This window comes from Seriola aureovittata, chromosome 2, assembly GCF_021018895.1.
Source record: "Seriola aureovittata isolate HTS-2021-v1 ecotype China chromosome 2, ASM2101889v1, whole genome shotgun sequence".
Classification (NCBI taxonomy): domain Eukaryota; kingdom Metazoa; phylum Chordata; class Actinopteri; order Carangiformes; family Carangidae; genus Seriola; species Seriola aureovittata.
In genome coordinates this window covers 20,658,600-20,685,026 of record NC_079365.1, presented here as the reverse complement: position 1 = coordinate 20,685,026, position 26,427 = coordinate 20,658,600, and the positions used below count along the sequence as shown (strand labels likewise).

The 26,427-nt window shown below is 39.5% G+C and overlaps 1 protein-coding gene across 2 annotated transcripts in view; it reads right to left on the bottom strand.

The window, feature by feature from the left end:
* The window catches only part of LOC130175752 (neurexophilin-4), a 115,660-nt gene extending 89,445 nt beyond the window's left edge, over positions 1 to 26,215 (bottom strand). Inside the window, exons 1-3 of one of the 2 annotated variants that reach the window (XM_056386301.1) lie at positions 26,077 to 26,215; positions 24,727 to 24,891; positions 10,454 to 10,530 (exon numbers count right to left, since the gene is read on the bottom strand). The gene's annotated coding sequence lies outside the window, so the exon portion shown is untranslated. The remainder of the gene's footprint in view (positions 1 to 10,453; positions 10,531 to 24,726; positions 24,892 to 26,076) is intronic. The other variant, XM_056386291.1, reaches the window with a different exon arrangement.
* Positions 26,216 to 26,427: the final 212 nt, after the last annotated feature.

Sequence of the window (26,427 nt, the reverse complement as noted above, 5' to 3'; positions counted from 1 at the left end):
CTTTTTTTCAGTAATTAGCTTTGTTCAGTATGTAACTGCATGCATTAACAGGGATATACATTACAATATATGCAATGGTCAGCCGATTTTCCGTTCTGGAAATGGATATTATTTATTTAAAATGCAGCCTGGGCTGAGATTTCAGTTTTGTTCACTAATCTGTCAGGATGTCAGGTCAGAGAAAATAATCTTTAAGAGTTAAGAAGACACTAAGCTGGACATGCCCAACTTACAGTACAACTGCTCCCAATACTCCAGTTGCAACCAGGACGATCCCACTTATGAAATAAGTTAAATGAGACATGAGGCATTAACCTTATTCCCAAGGAGGATAGTGAAAATGAGGACAATGGAGAGTGAAAAAGGTATTACAATCCATTCTACAGTTCAGTGGGAAGGAGGGGGTCTCATTTACCTTCTGAAGAAAACACATTCCAACAATATTTCTGTGGATAAAAATTGGCCACAAGCCTGGCCTGTTGTACCGATGTAAACTCACAAGCAAGACTGAGCATCTTCGCCCCTGCTGTTCACCTGGTGATCAGCAAAAGTGTATCGCAAGAAACTCGCTGTCAGGCAGAATGGATTGTACTTAATTTCCAATAAGGTGCCTCAGAGCAATCCCTAATCACGCCTTTAATTAGAATCCCTTGGTCATTAAGGAAAGATAATTCAGTGAAAAATACCTCTGCTCTCTGTGGGAGCAGCAAGGTGGCAGACGGACGAGCGGTCTGCTCTGTACACAGGCCAAAATCTCTCCTCTGTGCAGAATATGTCACAGAGGACCCGATCTATGCAGGCTAAAAACCAGGCTTCATGCATCTGCCTCTCACAAGACATTCAGCCTAAAATAGAAACATTTGTCTTTTATCAACAAACATTTTGCCAAAGTCGGAAGGTGTGTTTCTGTGCACTAATAAGGATTTAGCAATATTTTGGATCAAAATAACGATGACAATCCTGGATTTGTCAACCAAATCTGATCAAACCACATCCTGATAGTCTAAATGACTCAGATTAGCTGAGTGTAATAAAATGAATAATAACTTAGCATGTTTTCTAACTTTGATTGTCGTCGTGGGGAAATATTTAAGCTTTGAAACCCGGTTTCAGGGTCTTTGAAGAGCAACTACACACCAGCTGAAAATCTTGTTTTTGCTGACCTCCAGTGGTTTAACTTCCCACCTGCTGCAGTGATGTATGTGTGTACTCTTGAGTGTGTCAAGTACAGTATGACATCACTGTTCTGTGTGCTTACAGGTGAAAACAGCACACACAACAAACCACACCCATCCGTGATGCTCGCTTGGTCATGTGAGGGCAGTGGAACAGCCTGGTATCAAGTTACTCTTTAAAGTCAGCAGCTGAACAAAGTCGACAACTCTAATGCTCCTACGCATCAGCACTAAATACACCTGTGCCCTGAGTTAATTAATAAGCCTTGCCCATTACCAGGCAGTCAAAATACCTAGCCTTAAGGAAATCAATAATGTGAGCCTTCAAGTCAACCTAACACCAGTGGCGAGGACCGCAAAGCATACTGAACATACCATTTGGGAAATAACAGAGAAAAAATCCTAGAAATAGACAAAACTTTAAAAAGGAGGATCTGACTACAGTGCCCTTATTTCCTTGTCCAAACCCTAGTAGAAAAGTTTATTTTGTTTACTTTAGTAAGTAAGTTTTTTGGTCCAACACTACAATGTAAGCCAGACTAAGGAACAAAAGTTACATGAACCCAAAAATACTTTTTTTTTCAGTGCATTGACTCAGTAACCTGTTGTACCACCAGCTCAGAGACTGTGTCAACGTGGGAATCAAAATAAATCCCGACCGCAGTGGGAGAGCCTGTGTAGCCCTTGAACATTTTCCTGCACACTATAAAAAAACATTTGTTAGTATAGTGCATTTACACTTTCCAGTCTATCGGTCTAGAAGAACAATTCAGTGAAATTCAACTGCGTGCTCTCTTTTATTTTTCTGTTATGTATTATCTCTATCACTTGGGTGTCACATATTTTCTCTCTTACATTGTACATATTTGTCTTGTTTGTGTGTGTGTGTGTGTGTGTGTGTGTGTGTGTCTGTCTGAGATTCAATCTGTGTGTGTTTGTGTGGATATATAGTGGCGTTTGGTTAATAATCTGCTGACCATTTCATTACAGTAATCAGGGCTGGGATCGGCAGCGGTGGCAGGATGACTTAGAGCTCAGGGCCTCGCCTCATTAACTCTCTGTGACCAACGAGCGACGCCCTCGCGACAAATTGGAATTGCCTCAGCAGCCAGACTCAGACTCTTCAGCTCTTCCGCAGTGAGTCCAGTGAAAGTAAAGATTATATCCCTTCTTCTCTAATCTGACGATCATACCTGAGATCATGTCCCACATCGCCTGACTCCTTTTCCTTTGGAGGCTTTATGTTGAATTTCGATTTGGACATCAGAAGACGGAGTGACGTATTTCACTAAAATCCTTCTTTTCTGACTGATGTATCATTAAAAGTTTCCCAGCACTGGTGCACACAGTCACTTAGTCTTTTGCCTACAACTGCACCTTTCATTAATATGTATGTGTATAGTCACATTGTAAACCGACTCCGTTCCTTTCCTTTCATCTCTATGCTCTATTCCACACCGTTGAACCCAAGGTAACTGTTCATTTGTTTCTGCGCCTCTATTTATTGTTTTCAATTCATCTTCTCATATGTCATGTGCTAAATATACAGTCTTCTTTACCGTGAACGGGTTTCTTGCCTCGAATAACCCAGTGACAGGTAGTTACTTTGAAAAGGAAGGATGAAAACACATGCTATATTTAAATCAAAAGACATCTTCTGTAAACACAGTGCATGGCTGCTATGTGTTCGCAACCGCCTGAAAATCTGGCCTCTAGTGGAAGGTGTTTTTAAACTCATTAAGCATCACTAACTCCCACTTGTACATCTGAAGTGAGATCCTTTTCTGATGCTCGACCCGTGTTTACTGAAAGCTGAGGAAGAGGAGTATGAGCGTGTGTGTGATCAATTACTGCATGGTTGTTTTCCTGTCTATACACTTTTTTTTTTCTAAAGATGTGCTGGAATGATGTTTGTGCGTGTGTTCACATGTGGCTTCAAATCCACACATTTGAAGGTATCTAGATAGAGTGCCCACAGCTTGAATAATGACCTGCTGTCATCTCCAGGTCCTCTGAATCCCCCTCTTAATCAGCCCCCTCCATGTGCAGTCATACAATTTAATTAGCTGCCCACCAACGTTATTATTAAAACTAATCATAAACATCCCACCAGACTATGATCATGTCCTGATGTGAGGTTTTTAATGCAACAATAACAAGTGAATCCAAAAAGAAAGATCTTTCAAGGCAACATAAAAACTGCATTCCTGGAAAAATCCGGAGCAGGCAGCGCAGGGGGGGGGGGGCCTCTTAACCGTGACACTTCAATGTAAAGATCCTTACTCTGTGTCCCTCTGTTGGAACTAAATAACCTCCATATTTCCCTGTGTGGCTGACACTAATGGGAATCACGCTGTGTTGCACAACTCACCGCCCGGCCTGCGTGCACTCACTGATGCTCAACCTACTGATTGGGTTGGTGACTGAGGTCATCTTTTTCTGCACTGACCACAAGTTGTAGAGCAAAACTTCAATAACCCGCTGGGCTAATGCAATTAGTAGCCAACAACCATATCACTTACAGAAGCGATGAGTGCTGCCCGGAGGGGAGGAACGCTGTTTGGGTCTGTGTGTGATAAACAATGAGTTCTTCACAAAAAGGGAATAAGAAGGGGGGGGGGGGGTAATGTTGATGCAGGCTTGGTGCTATCAAGTCATCAGTGTGAGGTTAGGGTGAGCGAGAAAGAAAGAAAGGTGAACAGTGTGTTATCAACATGGGATAAGATGTTATTTCAGGATTTTCGTCAGTTTTGCCCCCCCACTATCAGGCCTCTGTATCTCATGAACACTCCATAGCTACGCTGTGTTCACATTGCAGGAGATATGGCACCAGTAAAAGTGTTTTCCTGTCACACAAGCATAACAGGAAGATAAAGAGCTTAGAAATCTTATGGTTTTCCAGTCAGGAAGAATCATGACAAAATTTCTGTTGCCATTCTGTCTGTATATGTTGCTGCATTTTTGACTGGGTATGAAGATTAAAAAGTTGTAATAAAATTAAATATAATATTATATAAATTGTCAAACACTGAAACATTTTGAAAATTAAAAAGATGTACTATACTTTGCATTTGCAAGGAAAAATACAAATTTAGAGCAATTTGTGTTGCTTCGGTCAGGAAATATTACTAGGTTATTATATTACACATCAGGGCTGCACGATATGTAAAAAAATCATATAGCAATTATTTTGGCAGATTTTGCGTTTGCAATATGAGTCACGATTTCAGTTGGAATGATTGTATTTGCATTTCATTTTCACTGTAAAAAATTTAAAAATGATGTGATTTTTGTTGGGTCTTGTACCAAAGAAGCATGTTCCCTCAGGCTTAGTCTCCTGAAGCATTTAACCGCGGTGATTGTAGTTAATAATACTCTGTAATACTCACGTCACCTATTATATGGAAAAAAACTCACAGATATCTGTGATAATTTAAGCAAATTGTGATGCATAAAACTTTGGCAACCACTTCTTTAACAGCAACATCCAGGGTGTATATCGTTTCGTCTCTCGTTGCAGTTTGACCTTCAACCTGATCACAATCAGCACCTGATGTAATTAATGAGGTGATTAATTGCTGGATTGATCCACTGATCAATCAAAAGGCTCCCGGGTAGAAATTCGTGCTCTAAGTGCAGTGTAATTACTGTGAATATTAGGAGTTTAATTGGTTCCTAGGGTCAATTTTATTGAAAATGTGTTTTTAATTCGTAGTATATTTATGTGAACTATTTTAGTATGAGTTACTGAAATAAAAATAAGAGCACCAATAATTTAAATAATAAATAGAGTGTGAATAGAATATTAAAAACGTTCAATATATTTTGAATAAAACAATTTAATTCTACTTTTTGTTTTCAATTCGACATCGCTCAGTTGAACTCTTTAAACCATGGCTTAAATCATATGACCTCACAAGTAGCACAAGTATTGTATTAAGCTTTATAAAACTGTCTTCAGGCCAGCGCCCTAAATGTCAACGATTCGAATCATCAGATGAGAAGCCCCCGACTCGAATCTCATTTTGCCTGCTGACTCACTGCACATTGTTTTAAACTGTGTCATGGTACACAGAGTAATGCAGGATAATAGCAGGCAATAAACTTTAACAAACCGAACCATGTTTCAAAATTACTTGTGACTTGACTTCTTTCTGAATGTTAGCAAGGCCGACAAACTACTTCTTACCAGATGCTTGTACAGATTGTTCTCCTGCTGTCCAGGATGATGGACTTTGCAGATGACAGAGCTGTCGATGCCTGACACTAGTGACGTTCAGCTTATTGCTGAACTAGGACCAGGACTGGACTTGTAGAAATGTGTTGTTTTTTCATCATGAAAAACATCATCAGCAGTAACGTGAATAATCTATTTTTTATTCTCGTATGCAAGGTGGATTAAAGAAACAAACATCAGTGATAATGTTGAGTATTCATAGAAACAAAAAAGATATCCATCAATAAGACGAGTCAAATATTCGAAATTCTGGCTTGAGCACGGCCCGACTGTAGGTGAGAGGTTTTTGTAGTACAGAAACCAAAACCAATCCTGGTCATAGCCTTTAGCTGAGCATTATGGACAAGTCACTCGTTGCCAAAATCTGATCCTGCCTCAACTAGGGGCGGAGCCAGACATTGTAAACATTTGGGGCTTAGCCCAAACTTAAGGGGCCGAAAATCAAACCATCATGTGTTTTCCGTCAAGCCTGAAGGTTCTGCTAATTGGCAGGCAACCAATATTTCCCCAGGGCTGCAATGGTGCAACAGATATTTTACTCTTCATACTGTATCAGCAAAAAACACAAAAACAAGAGGCTACATAGTGTGGCTTCATTTTGCTTTGCTAAGCTTTCCAAGGATGGGCAACGCTGGCCATGGTGTCGAACAATCGATGCTTTGATTGTCTGACAACATACAGTAGCCAGGGAGTGCAAGGCTGAGTCTGCAGCCAACCTTCAAGTCTTAGGTGTTTACAGAGACAACTGACAGACAGGAAAGTCAAAGTGAAAGGAAGAGCATGAGCAATAAAGTGTGTGACAGTGAAGACATGATGAAAAACACAGGTAGTAAAAACAGGGAGAGAAAGAGAGGTGAAATGAGGTGGTGGTAGTGGGAGCTTGGAGCTGGGGGAAGGTGACCCTGAGATACAGGCAGGGCTGTTCATTTAGGCAGGCAGGGAGCAGAGCAGTGACAGCCAGCACCAGAGTAGCACTGGACCCCTGGAGAGAGGCACCGTAGCAGATGGAATAAGAGAATTTAGATTAAACAATCCCACACAGCACAATGTCACCATGTTGATGCTGTTCACTTATTAGAGGTGATGTTAGACTCTGGTACCTGAAGGATTTGGCAGTTAAAGAGTTGAATTCTTCTCTTCCTCTAATATACAGCCTTTTAAAGAAAACGAATACAAAATTCATATCTGTTCAGGGAAGCAACTGAAGTATTTTAATTATTGAATTATTGATTAATCTCTAAATTACTCTATTGATTTACTTCTTCTGGACAATGTGCATTAATCAATGTGGACAATGTGCTAGTGTTAGCAAAAAGGTTGATTTTCAACTAAGTAATTAGCCCTTACAACAATAATGAAACACACGAAGTGAAATAAGAACAGAAGAAAGCAGACAGAAACATGAACCAGCTGGATGTAAGAGGAGTAAGTCAAGCATCATGCAAAGAAGGAAGTGCACAATGCAGACTTATTAATCGATCAACGGATGAATTTTTGTAGTCTATAAAATGATAGAAAATGGTGAACCCCTCTTCACAATTTCCCAGCCTGAGGTGAAGTATTGTCCAAAAACCCCAAAGATATCCATGTTACAGAGCAGCAACTCTGAGAATATTTGGCATTTTTGTTTGATAAATGGCTTAGAATTTTAATCATTCTCTACGGACTATCAACTCTCTATTAAATGAATAATCGTTTCAGCATGATTCATTGGTCCTGCTGTACGTATAACCTTCAGTTGTGCATTTTGTTTTGCGTTACATTCCTTGCATTTCTTGGTGTAATGAACATGAGTATCGACCACCGGGGGCAGTAAACACACCATGAGCAGCTAAAGTGAGTAGAAATGCAACAGCGGAGCAACTTGTCTATCTACGGTAAATCCGTACAAGCCATGAACTGAGAGGAGTCATAACATCACACTGTTTTAAGAAGGCAGTCAACAACGTCGACTCCGCATTAAAAAAAATGTGCACATGTACTGGCTTTTATTATACACAGGATAATATATATTATACCTGTATCGTGTCCTGCGAATCCTTTGAAGCAGTTTCATAATGTAAAAATGTTGAATGCCCATCTCAAAGAAATGCAGAAAATTGTATCAGAAATAGAAGAATCTTCAGTTTTATAACATTTAGGAAGAATATACAAGATTTCAGCTATTACAGATGTTTGACAGGGAAGTCATACAAGCCTTACAGTAGAAAATGACCCCATGTGGAATCCAATCAATAAGAAATCCAATAAGAAGAAAGTGAGAGCAGATTGAGTGTGGACAGGGTTCGCCAAACTCATCATTACTGGCTGCTGGACTTCTAATTTTTCCACCTCAGTCTCATTCTCCATTTCAAGGACACATTGGCTGCTGAGAGTGTGATGGCAGTGTGGCTGTAGCAGTGATGCTCCCTCCATTGTGGTTGGCCGGCCAGCTGCCTGATGTATTATATCTTCTGATTACCACCCACCACACACACTGATAAGATCCAAGCTGGAACAGGACAGAGGCCAGAGTGCCAGCACTCAGTCTGTATGCCTTTTGTAAGCCAGTATCAGCATGCCTGTGCGTATGAGCATGTTTGTCTGTCATGTTTGTATTAGTGAAGACCACCTGACGTCAGCACTTCACATCTGGGTGGTGTGAAAAAAAAAAGGGAAATACAATCCTCTCTCTCTCTCTCAAACTTGGATGAATTAACAAACATAAAAAATATGCATACGAGTGGAGAGTTTAATTTTTTTCTTTCATGTAAAAAACATTTGAAACTACTCTGGATATTTTTTATGTAGGAGATATTTTTTATTTATTTATTTTCTATCTGATGTCCTATTGATTGGGTTTATTGTGTACTTCCTTGAGTTGTTCATTCCTTTGAGATGTTTATCACTCTGGACAGGTTGGATGGTTGGAGCCTTGCAGCCTTCTGGTATCTATATGGCTGTGGAAACTGTTTTTAAACAATTTCATCTGATGAAGATCCAACTGTGAACATCGCCCGTGTAAATGAATTTTTCATTTTGAGTCAGAGCGCAAGTGCTGATTTTCAATAGCTTTGCACTTACATGTGTTGTGCATATGATTGTGCTCTTTCAAAATAATTGGGAGTATTGGAAGTAACCAGATGGTGTGTGTGTGTATCCATACTGTTTGCGCTTATTGTAACTACTCATGCTGCTAAGATCATTTTGCTTTATTATCGCAATTGTTGTGCCTTCTCTTCATGACAGAGCCATTTCTCACCAAGACACTCTCTTCTTCTAACTAATTCATTTTCCTGAACAGAATTTATCTTCCATTATTCCGCACATACAGAAATACAATCATATTTCCTCTTGACTGAAAAAGAGGAAAAGGGGCTTTTGCTGCCAGGGAATGTCATCTTTTTTTTTTTTTTTTTTTTTTAGATAGGTCCTGATGATCACCTCTATATGTAAACTATTTGAATTTATAATGTGGAACTGATGGATGCATTAATTTCCTTGGCCACTTGTCTAATTCAATATTGTGCGTTTATCTGAGAGTGCTGCCTCTTCTTCTGACTAGTGTTACAAAACTCCTCTGGGGGGAAAAAAATTCTGTGCAAAACTCCTGTCTGAAAAAAAGTGATAAATAGACATTTATCTCTCTCTTCAGTCACTGACACTCGTCTGTCACTGTCTGTGTTCTTTCTGCCTAGGGAGCAGGTTTATATGATAGCTGCTCTGCCACAGATTATCTATGCACACTTGAAGAGTACAAGCGCATACACACATATATACATTCATGCCCATTAATGCAAAAAAAAACTTTCATACGCAACACAGACATCACGCAGGTACAGATGGATTTTTAACATCAACAGCCCATAGCCATTTTTTCCTCATCTCCCCCCTCCCCTCCCCCTCTCCTCCCTTTCCCCTCATCTCCTGAACCTCCAGAGGGTTCCTCCTGATTCATTATTTCCTGTCAACATGCGACTCTTGGGGCCTCTCGTGCACTGGAGCCCCTTATCTAACTTCACTTGAGCTGTTAAATGGGTACACATCCCCACTTCCTAAACATCTGAACCATGTGTTCATACGTTCAACTTTTAAGTGAATAATGTGGAAAAGCTTGTGCTCTCGCATCCAGGCTCATCAAGAAGTGGTGTCAGGTGCATAAAGCCTTAAAGCCCGAGATAACCATCCTGTGACTGAAAAGTTTGCCTTTATTTCAGTGGGTATTCTCTATAACAGTAGGAGAGTTTTGAGAGAATAAATAATTAATTTTGACTTTAAAAACTTTAAAACTTAGACTTTGTCCTAGTGGACTCTTGGAAGTATATAATCAGGATGTTACACAGGTTTTGGGCTGTGGCTTCTGAGCTCATTTTAAATTGCATCTAAATTGGATTAGTGGATGTAGAACAAGACAAGGTCAAAACCTAGAATATGGGTCAATGTGTGAAAGTGAGGACGTAGTTGTTAACTCATGTGGAGTTGCTGTAAACAACTCATTATAGTGGAAGGTGGCTAAAACCTGCACAAAAATTGCCTAAATTTCACTAGATGACGTAATACACTACGCAGCATATTCTCATTCTGCTTAGTGTCAGCTGGATTCAGCTCCTTCTTTGTCTCTCCTACTCACTGTGCTCACTTATACAGTATTTTAATACAGCTGAATTCCCAATAACGCTGTTCTCATTTACAACATTTCTGTTTCTGTTGTCAGACAATGGAACAAGTTTGAAATAGTGACCGAAACGTGGCCACTTAAGACTATAAATTAAAGGGCCTAAATAAATACGTGGAGAAACATAAAGTAGATGCTCAGGGCACTGAATGATTTGAAAATGATTTGAATCATTTGCTGTGGCCTTCGCAGTAACCTGATCTCAACCCAGTTTGACCCCTATGGGAGACTTTGGGTGTCTGAAAGCGCTTTCCAGTATCTTTGGAAGAATACTGTTCATCACATCACTTGTAGAAGATTGTTTTGGAGGCTTGTTGTAGCCAAACATTTCACCAAGACATGCACAAGACACACAGAAATGCACAGAAACAAGAAGAAACACCTTACTCTGCATCTTGTCTTTTTGCCCTTCTTGCTATAGGATCCATTGATTCTGTCAAGCCAACATGAGTCCATCGTCTCTGCTTGCAGTTGGAGAGAGAGAGAGAGAGACAGAGAGAGAGAGAGTATAGATCATATGTGATTTATCCAGTGTTGGACAGTCTGCCAGTAAACTATACATACTGAAGAGGATCAGGGGGTTACAGAGGGGAAGGTCACAACAGTATAAATATTGACACAGCAGTCATAGGCATGATTTGTGTGTGAAGAACAAAAGAGGGTTGGAGATAGTTTTGTTTTGTGTAACAATCTTCCTAGATGTTTCCACTGATGTTAACTTTTCTGTTAATCTGACAGAACATTAACATATTACGACCACAGAGGTTTGTCTGGACTGGACAGTCGCTTGTTACTTTGTACTAAGGTGTTGTTAATGTTTGTCTGTCTGAGTTATGGGACATTGCAAAGCAATCTGGCACCAGGTTGTTGGGGTCAGAAACCTTAATGAGCTGATCTGAGACCTTGGACTGTCATGTTGGCAGTGCAGGAAAAAAAAAAAAAAGCCAGTGCCAGTATGAACATGATCAGTGCAGTATCACATGTCATAATCATATTATTCAGAACAATGGAATTGATAGAGTACTATGGCTGAATAAAGGGGTTAACACAATTATTTTGGATATAACTTTTCTGTCAGTCAATTCTATCATTATACTATCAGATTAAATTTGAGCGTATTCTTTCATTTATTCATTAAATCAGTGTTCAGTATATAATAATATTCCTCAGGGTTAACACAAATGTAAAAAGTCTGGAAAGAGGTGATGAAAAGAAAACACTGGTATCTGATTGGGTTGCGGTTGTCAGACATTTCCATTAAAGAAGAAAAACGTAATAACTGAAAATGACTGTCACAAAGGTAGCAGTGTTGCATATATGAACAGGAAATATAGCACATTTAGCAACAGATAAGCAGCCAGTCAGCAATATTTCTCAAAGAGCTGGAAACTATACAGACTAACTCGCCTTTGTTTTTCACTTTAAAAAATTTACACTTTTAAGTTGTTTTCTGGAGTGTATAATCCCCCCCCCCACACACACACACACACACAGACACACACACACACAATATTTTAAACTACTGTTCAACATTTAATGTCTCTGTATCCTTTAACATCTGGCATCCAAACTCTGTTCTCTCCCGCTCTTTTCTCCCACTGTGTCCTAGCAGTCCTGTGGCTGTGAAGGTCAGTCTGTCTCCCCTTATATTACGACCCTGACTGATTGCACTGCCTTTGGGGCAAGAACCCAATAGAAGTGTGTGTGTGTGTGTGTGTGTGTTTGTGTGTGTGTGTGTGTGTGTGTGTGTGTGTTTGTGTGTGTGTGTGTGTGTGTGTGTGTGTGTGTGTGTGTGTGTTTAACACCTGCATGTACTGCACATGTAGGTGCTGATGCATGTGTGTAGCGTATTTCTTCTATATAAGTGGGTACTGAATGAATGGGTGTACATTTTTGGGGTGAATTGTGAAGAAGAAGCAAACTGACTGGAGCATTTTACACTTGAAAAATAAACTTGCCAGTGCTCTCTGGTGGACAAACTATTCAAAGGAGACACTTTAAAAATTACCACAAACGTATCTTCGGCATTTCTGTACTGGAATTTCTTGTTTCTTAATGGATCAAATACTGGGTCAGGCTCTAATAACATCCACGGAGCATGGCGTTCTTTTTATCCTGATGCCAAGTCATACCAGAGACTATCTGCATTTAATACTGTTCTTGTATCCACAAAAGAAGCAAATTTTCCTCATATTTGGTAGAAATTGGAAAATGCAAAATTATTCAAAAGTTTTTGCATTCTTTTATGAAATGCATATGATCAGACTTCACTTTATTTTTGAGTGTGTTTTTTTTGTTTTTAAATAAACCTACCAACAATTACCAAACAGATTATTATGAACAAAAATGTTCAACAAATATGTTATGCTTGTGGTAGAAGAGGGCAAGGCATTTGACCTTTGGGTATGTCACTGTATAAAGTACACTGGGGTATTCAGAGATGGTATAAGCAGTCCAGTGTGTATCAGGCAGCAGCTTGCGTCTCTTTAGAGGGAATTATCCTTGTGCAGTAGGTGTAGAATTGCCACAAATGAATGAATGGTGTCTTAAATTAAATTAGCCCGGGAGAGAAAAACACATTTGGTTACCATGCTGCTCTGGTCCCAGGAGACCTAAAGCCCAATGAAACAAATAGTTCAGTGATATCAAGTAAAGAGACAAACAGTGCCAACAGCAGTCTGCAGGGACAGTCTGAGTACAGAAAAGGGATCACCAGCCCTGTCTACATCTATAGAGGTTGCATATATATAAGCCCTGGTGTCAAAGTACACATGGACCGGTCCATGTTGTATGACAATCATTAAATCTCTAGCCACGTTTCCATTATGAGAAACGACAAAAAAGTGTTTGCAAGCATTTGGATTAGCTCTTGGGAGCATTACTTAACAAAGCTATACAAATACAGCACAGATATAATACCATCTACCTGAGCAGGCAAGCTGTGTAAGCACAGATCTGAGCGATCCTTGCCATAAAAATTGCATGGCACTGCTGGACCATGACTGAAACACACCCTTCAGTGGCTCTCCTTCCACTTCACCGCAGTCACATTTATGGAAAGAAACTAAACTATCAAACAGGTGCAGGGGAGGGGAAAAAAGAGAAAACTGTGGCGAATAAAGCTCCAAATAGCAATATGAGAAAGAGCTCATGGCCCACAGAGCGCCAAGTGCTAATAAATTCATACACCTTCTTAGCAGCTTTTAGGGTGATGAAGGTATTTTGATTGAAAAATTCAGTCCATACAGAAAAATAAAGCACCCTTTGGTTTTTAATATTTCCTGTAGCAAACACCTACATACTATATTAAAGTTAAAAAAGCTGATCAGTCTTGCAGACTGTGTAGACATAAGGGGATAACTAGCAGGGAAAGATTGTCCTCCTTTTTGTTTTGAGACACCTAATCTATTCCAAGAGTCCAACTGGCTGATGTGAAGGACTTACAGAGAACTCATAACCTTCCCTACATTATATAGATCTCACAGTAGTCCTACTTACTATCACTTATTTCTATTTGTGTAAACCTTGAAATTGTCATTACTTTAAATAGCTATTTGTAAGTTTTGCTATTGTTACATAACCAATGTTAGCATTAACAGCTGTTTACTTAGTCTTGCAAAGAGCTTCAGCTGTTGTTGCGTTTACAGTACAAGAGGTTATAACACGCCTTCTGAGCAGTACTACTTCTTCAGGGCTGACTGAACACTACAGTGACTCAGTATCGGAAAGTGAAGAGGCGGGCAAACTGGGCCGGGGCTAGCTGGTTAGCATGCTAAAGGAAGTAGCAAAGGAGTAAAGAAATGAAGTTTGATGCTGAACTTGCAATGTTTCTTCTACATAGGTAATTAAACAGCTGTTAATGCTAATGTTGGATATGTAGCAATAGCAAAAATGGTTTATCCTCTGTATACTGTTGGACATCACATCTTGCCAGACTTGTTTTAACTTTCATCAGTTGAAGTTACACTTTGGAAAAACATGCTAACATTTACTATGGTTACATGCAGAGTTCAGCTGAGGCAATAATTCAGTCCTTAGTTTCAGAGAGATATCCTGTGTTAGTCAAGTGGATAAGTTACAAGTCAGGGGATAATCAGAGTCATAAGGAATTATCCAGATACCATAAACGTCTGTACGAAATTTGGTCCAACCGTAGTCAAGATAATTAATTCATGACCTGAGTGTGAGAAGAACAGGCTAACAGGCTGACTGGGATAGCCATCCCTAGAGTCCCACCATTAGCGTTGCTAAAGCTGAGCTTAATCTAATTGAATATATAATAGCCACTGGTGTCTAATATGCACCAAAGGGAAACACCCTAACCCTCATTAATATCTGCTCCCCGAGTCCCAATATTCATTTGTAGATTCTGAACTAAACGTAACTACAAAACTGCTTCTCTCAGGTTTGATTTGACAGTCCATCTTTCAGAATCTGTTTGTAGAGGCCTGGTAAATTCTCTGGAGGGTATTTGTTGATCACTGGCACCATTCTGTCATTCAGTGCTATCAAAGATTTACCCGAAGACAAAGACTTGAAACAATACAGCCAATGCCCATCAATCTTTCCCTCTGTCACTCTTGTGTTTTTTCAAAGACTTGTACCTACTGCCACCACTTAAAATATTACAAACAGATACACAAAGTAAAAAAAATCCCAATAGATAGGGTTTATGGATGCAACTATTTAAATAGCTTTAAAAGGAGAAGAGGCTTATTTAAAAAAAAAAGTAAAAAATGAGTGTATGTCTTCAACTGGAAAAAGTGGATTAATGGTTAATATGTCTCCAATACCACTGCAAATGGCAACTGCAAAAAGTATATAGTGCATTTTGCAACTGGACCAGTAACATTTACTGCTCTTCAGCTGTCCCAACTTTTCACTGGTTTGAATGACTCAAACCTTTTCCAGAAAGGCAGCGTAGTAGGTTTTCTGAACTTTTCTCAGGTGGGTGGAAAACTGCTTACGTTCTATTGATTTCTTTTTTTTTTTTTATTTCCATTGCCCATTCTGCAGACTCTTCACCTTTTTCTGCCCATCTGTATGTCCTGCATTTCTCACCAGTAGATAACACTTATCTGCACAATTATTTGTAGTGAAGCGATGATCAATATAGCTAATATAAAATGGTTATAGAGCAAGCAGCCTTACACCTAGAATCATTAGCATAAATGGGTTTGAATGCAGATGCCACCAGGATGACTATTAAATGAGATGGGAGGGTGAGAGACGTGGAAATGTATTGAGTGTGTGGCTGGTGGCATTAACACCTCCACCGCCACCTGTCAACACACAGCGTACATTCACACACACTTAACATAAACACAGTCACATGACAGAGAGAGAGAGACAGAGAGAGAGAGCGTGTGGTGTTTATAGGAAATGCACATACATACACACACCAGTCAAACCGTACCGCCTTACTACCATTTAGTTTACACACTGAGCCACCAATGTGTGTCCGGCCCATCTGCCGAGAGAGGACAGCATAATGAGTCCGTGCAAAAGTGGAGAGGAGAGGAGAGGAGAGGAGAGGAGAGGAGAGAGAGGAGAGGAGGATGGATGTGATGAAAGAATGGCAGTAATGTATTACACTGGTAACTGTCACTGTAGAAATAGCATAAAGCATTTTAATTGAATAGCATCAGAAAACTGACAAACATGCAGAGAAACTTAAACACCCTTTTGTTGTTTTTATCTCACAGGTAAATGTTTACTCACTCATCATGGCATTACAGAACCATGCATATGAAATATATATGCACATCCTACATGTATAAATCATATAAATCATACATCTACAAGATGGAGGCATTGCTTACGAGTAAAAAATAAACAAGACTTTAGGAGATTAAACAATTAGTCGATTAATTTGAAAAAAAAAAATCTGCAACTACACTGTTGCCCATAAAGTTGATACAATTTTGTTTTCAGACACAATCCCCTGTTTATTCCTATTTAAATGCATAAGTAATCACTTTGGAAGAGATTGACAACTAAGTTTTGAGAAGATATACACTTTATCTGTCAAGAATAAATCACATTGTCACAATCATTTCATGGAAAGAGGTAAGGAAGAAATTTATTTCAACTTTATGAGCAACAGTGTATATTGATAATTTAACAATTGTTTCAGTCATTTTTCAAGAAAATTTGCCCAAAATCTCTGTTTCAAGATTCTTCAGTGTTAGGATTGGATTCTTATTAGATTTATATCACTGTAAACTGATCACAGTTTCGGACTGTTGGCACGACAAAGTAATTTTTGAGGACGCCACTTTGGAATAGGATGGACATTTATTCACTGTCCTTTGACATTTCATGGACAAAATTATCAATCTATTAATCAAAATAAATATTCTGTGGATTAATCGATAATGAATGACAAGACTTGCTTTTATTTTATTCCAAAAAATACAAAGAAAAATGCTAGATTTCACCAGTGATAAGTGAACGCTTCCTAGAAAACTAAATCATGAGGGTATGATGGACTGGGAAGGAATGGGCATTTTGCTTTACAGTGTTTGAGCTTGTTTTCACTTTGCAGCATGTGTAGTCCCTCAAAAAAAATGTCAAAATGGAGCACCAGCTAGATGGGAAATATTTGTACTCAGAGTGTGAGAGGGAGTGAGGGTGTGCTGAGAGGATGAAGGGGGGGGGGGGGAGAGAGACAGAAATAGAGTTGTTTGTGAGTTTATTTTGAGCTCCATTACCCCTATTACAGATGAGTATCTGCTCTCCACCCTCTTCTAAATGCTGAGGATGCAGGTGGCCCACTGAGGAAAGCACCTATCAATCTCTCCCTGGCTATCTACCTATCTGTCTGCCCATTTATTCATCAGCTCGTCTGATGACAATCAACCCAGTCCATTTCACTATTCTTCTGCCTCTCCTCCATCTTTCAGATAATCAGTCCATCAACACATCCATCTGTGCATCCATCCAGCAATTCATCTACCTATCCATTTATCTCCCCATCATTCATCCATTTGTCTATCATGTATCCATCCATCCATCCTCACACACTCGCTTGCTTCCATCAGTTTCCAGCGGCTCCATCAAGACTGCACCTCAGTTGTTTAAAGAGCCTCACATGAATACAACAGGCCGAGTGTTAGACTTCCAAAACAGACGCAAAACAGAGGAGCTTTTCAATCAATAGACGGGGCACGCTGTAATCACTCTATGTAACTCGACAGTTCTGGGAAAATGCAAAGTGCAGCAACAAGGGAAAACAATTAAAAACACTGATAGAAAACAATGTACAGACGCAGTTCAAAGGCATTGGTGATAGCATTGACTACCTAGAGAGTCTCTAGTCACGACAATCAATTACAAGCTCACAGATATATCCTGTAATTGAAATGGATTGGTGTTCAAGGAATATTCTCCTGTGCCATGTACTGTAAGACAGTGAGTGTGTAAAACTGCCTAGATGGAGAATCCTTGCAGATTAAAAGGAAGAGTTTGACAGGATTGCTACGACCGCCATGTCTGCACAACACTACATGTGAAATTGAAGCAAGCAGCTGGTTAGTTGATTTTAGTTTAGCATAAAGAAGCAGGTGGAAACAGCTAACTCTGTCCAATGGTAACAAAACCAACCACCACATCTAAAGCTTAATAACCAATACGTCCAATCTCTCTTTAACCTGTAAGGAAATGTATATAAAAATAATTTGCTGCTTCACACGGGGTTTATGTGCCAGACTGTTTCTTAGCTACATAATCATCATAATCACCAACATAAAGTGAGGGTTTATATACGTATGCAACTATGTAACTATAAAAAAAAAAAATGCTGTCAAGTTGAATTTTGAACATAAAACACAAGTAAAAAAATAATTCAATATCATTAAACACATTACAATGTTCTCATGTATATAAAACTCTCAAATGTCATAACAGTGGAACAGCTTTCAACGCCTTTAATACCAATTTATGTGCTATTTGCCATGTTGTGACATATCAATATCAGAAAAGATTTTAGATATTATTAATTGTGATATTGATTGCATAATCTTCTGATTTGAGAGTGTAAAACAACTGCTTCTCACTTTCAGATCATTTGTTGGCTCATTTATTTATTTTCATTTTCAATTCTAATATTCTCCTGCTTTGATATGGAGTAAAGTTTTGTACATATAGGGCACCACATAGCATAGCATGTGATTGACACTTTTTTTTTTTTTTTTTTTTTTTAATGTATGCTGCAGTGAGCTTAATTTGACACCAGATGGGCTGAATGCCAATTACTGGTATTAGCATTTGTCAGCTTAAAAAAAAAAAAAAGCCAGATCTGACAGCACTTTGATATGTTTTCAAAGTAACAGGAGACTAGCACATTCTGCATGTACATCAATACAAAAATAAATATTAAATAAATATAATTTCAAATGTTAAGAGGAACTGTCTTGAAAAATGTGCCAAAATATGCCACACAAATACTTAATAAATAAATACACTACACTGACAAAATCCATAGAGGGGCACAAAACAGAAAGCAACAAATTTGACTTGATTCAACAACACTCACAGAACACACATTTTAGGTTGACAAAATGCTGATTCGAAATTTAATGTTTACATGTTTATGGCAGCAAATGCAGCAAATGTGCAGTGGATTGTGGAGAATACATATGGTTCAACTGTTTTCTCAATAGACTGGTAAGAAATTGCAATCCTTACATGCATAGCTTCCTATATAGATCAGAAAATGCCAGATGAAAAATATAGTGAGTCTTGAGTCACAGGTGCGTTGTTTAATAAATTAACTCTAATGAATAAACATGCAACATAGTCGTTTGTGTGCGTCTACCATTCTGCCAGCTGCTGTTCAGATCAGCTGGATCATAGCACATAGCTTGGTTCTTTTCAGTGTGCACTTGTAATTTTAGTGGAGTATGATATAATAAAGTAAATTTTCCTGTGATTAGGTAACACCGCTCCAGAATGATACTTCTGATTATCACCAATCTTCTTTTCACAAAAATAAGCAGTTTTGGTCTAAAGAAAAACGTATTTAAATGAGCGTTTCCAGAAAAAAAGAGGTTATGAAAACTGATACTGAAAATACTTTGTTACTTGTTCTGCTGAGGTAAGCTGTGGCAATGTATGACTTCACCCTCAGGGGAATAAAAACTAAATATATTTCTTATTTGCAAGGTTTGCGGTTTCAGACAATTATCAAGTTATTGAATTCTTATCGATTCGTTCTCTGTTCTCTACATGGAACATCTGCGATTGTCTGCAAAGGCAAACCTCACTGCTGATATTAGGAAGAGGAGAAACAAATGGAGAGGGAAGAGCTTAGCTTCTCATGTCATTCTCAGACACCCCTCCAGGCCAACCATTAGCAAGCAAGAGGCAATCACCATTTCATCAACGTTCACTGCACGCCCTCTCCCCCTCTTCTCTTTTATTCATGTCTGCTTTCTTTTTAGTTTTGTTTTTACTCCGCTATTTCTCATTTTGATCCTATTTTCATCACTCTTCTCCCTCTCTGAGCTCCTCTCTCCTTCACCTGGTGGGTTGTGGTAGTGGACACATCCATTCATCTGCCTCTGCATGCATTGACGAATGCTGATTTGAGTGAAGAATACGACTCCAGTGTGAAAGATTTTGTGCGACTACCACCGGTGTGTGTCTGTGTGTGTGTGTGTGTGTGTGTGTCTGCGTTCTGTGCGTCTGTGTTGACATTTGTGTGCATGTATGTGGAGCCACCTCAGGGCGACCCATGTGCACGCTGATGGCAGTGGAGGAGAGCGTGGCATCCAGCAGTGCTGCTGTTATGGGATAATGGAGGATGTATCACTCATTTCTCTCATTATAGGTGTGTATCGCTGTCTTTCTCTCTCACATAAACACACACCTCTTACCGCGCTCTTTCCTTTCACGAAAACACACTGTACGAGCACACACATACACATGTATCCTTTCCCTTCCCTTTCTCTCCGAGAGGCTTCACTCACCACCTTATCGGCTTAAACCAGCTCTGACAGTGCTGGCCCCCGATCACATACACCTTGTCTCGGGGGCACACCACATTATGAAACAATTACTCCCTTAATTGACAGTTAATTAATCTAAAGTCAATTTGACCTTGCCAGCCTAACCTTGAGATTGAGAGCCGTGGTAGTCGTGCCACTGAGACGGAGAACTGGACTGACGGTGGGATGGAGGGAAATGATAGACTTATGTCGGCTTATCTCTACACCAGCGGAGAAATCACTCGCAGTATCTTCTTGTCAGCGTAAAGATAGACTGCACTAGTGTGGCTTATGTTTCTGTGGGTGTGTTGAAGTCTGTGTGCGTGTGTGCGTGTGAATGTGAATGTGCTCAACATTACACCTTATCAGACAATTGCCAGCTTATTGTGCTGAGTTGATCATTTAGGTGTTAATTATACCCCTCATTTGAAAACCCTCTGTTTGGCTACAGTCTGTTTGTTTGTGGTGTGTGTGTGTGTGTGTATGTGTGTGTGTGTGTGTCCAGATGTCTTTATGGCTTAAAGTGCAATTACCAGAAAACTTTCTTATTTCACTTTTCATTTTTTTCTCCTTTACCCTCTCTGAGGGTTGTAGATGAACACATTCTGTGTTTTCTGCAATAAAGCCTACCTATAATGAACACCTATTGTAGTCAGGTAATGATCAATTACGAATGTTCCCAATAGATTAAGAAGATCGTGTGAGATATTCAGACCCTTAATTCAGTTGTTGTAGAAACCCCTTTGGCAACAATTGCAGCTTTGAGTCTTCTTGGGTGAGTCTCTTCAAGCTTTGTACACCTGGATTTCTGGCAGATCCTCTCAAGCTCCATCAGATTGGATTGGAAGCATCTGTGAGCGGCCATCTCATCTGTTCTGCAGGGTTTAAATCTGGGCAGACATCATGGCTTGTTTTTTTGCAATGCAATGTGAATAGTGGGACCTTACAGGTGTGTTCCACGTGGACTCCAATCAAGTTCAGTAATAGTAGAAAATCTCCTGTCTCATGATTGTGCTTTTATTTCCACACACCTGCATGTACATATAATGCGTGCCATATCATAACTGATCTCAGAACAGTAGAAGCTGAGTCAAACAAACACACTTATCTAGCTCTATCTAGTCACTTATCAAAGATCCCAGGATTATCCTCAATGTGCATGCGCAAACCTCCACACTTCTCCGCACTGCTTGACGAGCCCCAGCCTTTGTCAGCGGGACACAGTCATGACCACAAAAATGTCAGAAACTTAGTCAAGCTAGTTTAGAGAGAGACAATAGCCTGCTGATGCCGCAAGAGGGCAATAAAAGATGAACGCACACAGGCAATATCAGATACAGAATGTTGTTCAGATGTAATTAGATGTTTCCACTTCAGTATAGCTCTAACTGATGTCCATTTTTTTTAACATTAACAGGACAAACACTGCTTGCCTTGTGACAGCACACCACTGGTCTGAATACTTTTGTAAATAAGAGATTTCAACACGTTTTTAATTTTTCATGGTGGATTATCTATTTGCAATTTAAGTGTGCAAAAAGTGAAGGTGTCTGAATACTTTCTAAAGCCACTGAATATACTGTATGAGACGATACAGTTTTGGCTACTGGTAAAGATTTTGCTGGATCATTAAATACCAAAGTAACCAATGCCTTTAATATCTCTGGTTGTGTTAAGTCATTGCGGGAAATTCTCCAAATTAAAAAGCAGGATAGTTTTATCGCAATATTGGAATTCCTCAACTTTGTAATGTGATAAAGAACCTTGATTTGTCAAGTACTTAATTGACTTGATTGCGTGCTATCATAACATAAACGTACGTATCTGAATCACACTACTCAGGGTTAATACGGGTCAAAGGCGGGAATAAGGGATCAAATGCTTGTAAATCAAATCACATAAAGTTGCACCAGATTGTGTCTGTCCGTAGCATAATACTGCATTTGCTTTCAAAAATGCACTCAGCATATAATGTCAAACAATTCCAAAGATCACAATGACAAGGACAATTGTTTAATCCGCCTCGACCAACTTCACATCGTCATAGCTGTCAAATTAAAAGTTCAACTTCTTGCCATGCAACCAAACAGACGTCAACACATCAAAAACAATATCAGCGCCAACCTCAACATAAAGACTCCCATTTACGTTTAGCCCCTTTTCTTCACAAATGCCTACACATTTTCTGTATCAAAATCTATGGCGTGCTGGATAAATTTGTCTCCACTTTGTGTTGCTTTGACAAGACAGAGCTCTGGCTTCATGGCCGACTGAATTTGTGTGATTAAAGAGACGACAAGCAAAACCATCTGCTTGTCACATCCATCTGTCATCGCCCAGCATTCGCCATCAGCCGCACATCACTCAAAAACAACAGCAAGTCGTGGAGAGAGAGAGAGAGAGAGGGAGAGAGAGATTGAGAAAAAGAGAGAGAGGGGGCCCATACACTGTGACAACTCGGAAAGAGAGAAAGAGGGAGGAAGGTGAGGAGAGAGGAGACGGAGCTGAGGAGATTGGGAGGTGCAAGAATGAGAGTTGGAGGATGTGGGTGAAAGTGAATGAGGGAACGAGGGTGAAAAGACAGAGCGCAGGGGTGATGGAGAGTGGGGCAAACACAGCAGGAAAAAGGAAGAGATGGATGGATATTTTCTGCTGTTTTCCACTGCCCATATATGAGCCAACCTGTTGTCGTTGCCCTGTTGTGCCCACAGATTGTCTTATAGTTACAGAAAGTGTCCTGCCAGCTCCCACTAGCCTATGATCGAGCTTTACGCTCGGGGAAACACTGCCTGCCTTGCATGTGCGTGGCGTCTACATCGCTGACCTGCTGTGGCTCGCACACGTGTGTCACACCGCCTGGGTCTCTGCTGTGCCGCTGCAATTGCCAGCTCTATCTTTCCACATTGAGTTTGTCTTGGCTATCAACATTCGAATGTTGAATTTCTTTTCGTTATAAACCTTATTAACCTTATTTACCCTCGTTCAGCGCCAGACACACACACACACACACACACACACACACACACACACACACACACACACACACACACAAATAAAATACTGCCTTTCACCTGTTAACTTATTCATATTATATAATTATAGCCTACATTGGCCTCCACTGTTGCTTAAATTTACATTTTTTTCATGTCATGTGACATATTCAGATTTAGCTTAGACATTGACACTATAGTGAAAGGTTTCAGTTTTATATAATGTTGTTGGTATGATGTTCATATCACCATCAACAGATGTTTTCCCTGTTTATTCTGACTGGGAAGTGTCCAAAATCTCAATGTACAACTCTACAGAGCAAACTACCAAGTCTCTGTTATATAGGGAGAAGCAAATGAGTGAATAAAATCACTTCAGTGTTCAGTGCAGAGCTGCGACGATTAGTCGATTGATTCCATTAGTCAATTGAAAGAAAATGTAAGAGTATTTTGACTAATCAATTGTTTCAGTTATTTTTCAAGTAAAAATGCCACATTTAATGTTCCAGCTTTTCAAATGTGATCATTTGTTGCATTTCTTTATCACATCACAGTAAATTGTTAGTTTTGAACCATTAGTTAGACAAAACTAGCGTTCTCTGCTTGAATTTTTTTTTTTACTTTTCTTTTACTACTATTGACGGAGTAAATAATTGGTAGGTTTATTTATAACGAAGCACACAGGACGTAGAAAATGAGCTAGAACATGACTGCTTTACTGAGCAAGTTGAGTCAAGACTGTGTGAAATAAAGCCTTGAGGAGGAGGGTTTTTGTGCAGAAGACACCTTGTTGCTTCAGTGTAGCTATACTTGCTCTCCTTCTTTCTTTCTCCATTTCAGTCATTCTCTCCTTCCACCTCAACAATGTCCTCTCATCCCTAGATAAAAACACAGTCAGCAAAGGGGCCTTTGGGAGTTTGTGGGAAAACCAGCCCTCATCTTTCATCTTCCGATCCTGGTCCTGTTCTCCCTCTTTCCTGTCTCTCTCCCCCTCCTTCTCTGGAGTTTCTGTCTCCTTTTCTCTTCTTCCCCCTCCCTTTCTCTCTCTCCCCCAGCCACTTTCTCTCCATCTTCTTCTCCCTCCCTCCCACCAACTCTCTCCAGGATTATCGATTTAGCGTAGGCTGTGATTGAGTCTCACTGGGTGTAATGCGGGCCCTAAGGTGTCTTCTGAATGGAGAGCATCATGAGTTATGGACTAACTATAGTCACTCTTCCACAACACCTGAATCACAGGCAGACACGGCATCCACACACACACACACACACACACACACACACACACACACACACACACACACAAACACAGAAATTGCTTTCTCCAATGCAAACCAACCCTAGTGTGCAAAAAGAAGGACACACACATTGATCATAGTAACGCTCCCTGACACACACACACAGATGATTTGACGCTCATTGTAGACAAAACTTCGACGGAGGTATAACTTAACAGCGTCAAAATTGGGCTTTTGCTCATTTGCATTTTGGGAAGATCACGTCTATGATATCTGAAATTTTTTTTCATTTTCATTGCAATAAAGGTATATTACATGCATCCTAATACCACATCCATGATTTAATAACACAAACAGCCACAGAGTGCACAGTGTACAAATTAATCTACGAGACAACAGACTCACAATAATGGCAGGGATAAAAAAAAAAATTAAGCTTTACTCACCATGAAAACAGGAGAGGACGACAAAGTGTCCATACTGAACCATCTTAGGATAATATCCTTTCAGTCACTGGTGCACAGGTGAGGTTTGTCTCGTGGCTCAGCTGCAGTGACCAGGCCTTTCCTGCATGAGACACAGCCTCATCCATGTTCAGTGAAAATGATCGTCTGTGTGGAAAACACAGTGGTGGTAAGTGACTTACTGCAAGTACATTTATCAAAGAATTTTGATGGAGTACAATTCACCCAGTACTTGTACTTTACTTTCTTTTTTGTGTCACTTTATTCTTTATTACACTTCAGAAGGAAACATTATACTTTTTACTCCAATACATAGCTAGTTACATGACCGATAATCATGTACATTCAAAATCTGCAGTGAGCTTATAAAATAACTGTTGGACATTTTAAAAAGCAGGTAATAGCGCAGTAACACCATCTAAATCAACAACATTAAAATGCTGTGCACATTAATGTGTCCATAATAATAATCCAGTAACATAAATTATATAACAATATACCAGTCAGTGGGTGTAGATAATGAGCACTTCTCGTTTTGATACTTTTATATTTTGTTGGCTAGACCAATTAATCGATTAGATGGCTCATGGAAAATTAATTGCCAACTAAAGTATGCTGATATTAGATCCAACATTTGAGTTGTTTTAAGCAAAAATACGAAAACCTTGCTGGTTACATCTTCTCAAATATGAATATTTGCTGTTGTTTTTTAGTTTTATAAAATATTAAACTGAATACCCTTGGGTTTCTCACTGCAGGTTATTATGTAAGTAAGGCCTATAGATTAATCGATAATGAAAATAATCACTTGTGGTAGACCTCATTTTTGCTAATAGGCATTGCTGTACTTTTATGACTTGAATACAGGACTTTTACTGGCATTTCTTTTTTTTTTTTTTACCGTTCTACTGATAATTTTACATAACTAAGCCAAAAGACCTAAAACCTTCTCCCTCTATTGGGGAAATGAGTTTCCACTTCTCTAGATGATGGTCACAAAACAAGTCCAAGTGTTTTTTTTTTGGGGGGGGGGGTTTATCTATACCTGGTCTGATGAGGTGTGGTTGGTAACAAAACACTGATTTGTGTTTTTATTTTTTATTTTAAACCGTCACTGTTGCCTACTTGTTAATCATATCCAGGTTTGAAGTGTAATTGAGGGAATTTTTTAAAAACAAAGCCTGGTCCATTGTCCGGATGGAGGAAACCGCAGTAAAAATGTTAGTTTTCCCTCTTTCGTAAACAAATGTGTGTGAACGGCCTTGGTGTAGCGCTTTACAGTCTGACCTCACACTGACCGGTAACTCTTCCTCTCTGATACCTTAACCTCACCTGTGTCTGCTCACACACCTGTCCTCAGCTGCTGCGGCCACTGGAGTCTCTACTGATGTAAAGTTTGGTTCCATGTTTGATGAATGTTGTCTGTTAACTCCAGAGACGCCAAAGGTTTGTGAACGACCACTTCCTGCCAACCTACTGACACGTGCACCTGAGTAAGAAAAAAAAACGAGCAATCCGAAGTTCCGGTCCGGGGGAACTTTTTTTATGTTCAGCAACAATGGAGGCAGCGACACATCCTTTACTAATGTAAAAGTGCTCAATGCAGAAAAATGTCCCCTATGGCTTTTATTGTTGTTATAATCTACTATATATACAATTATATCACATTATGATATAGCATTA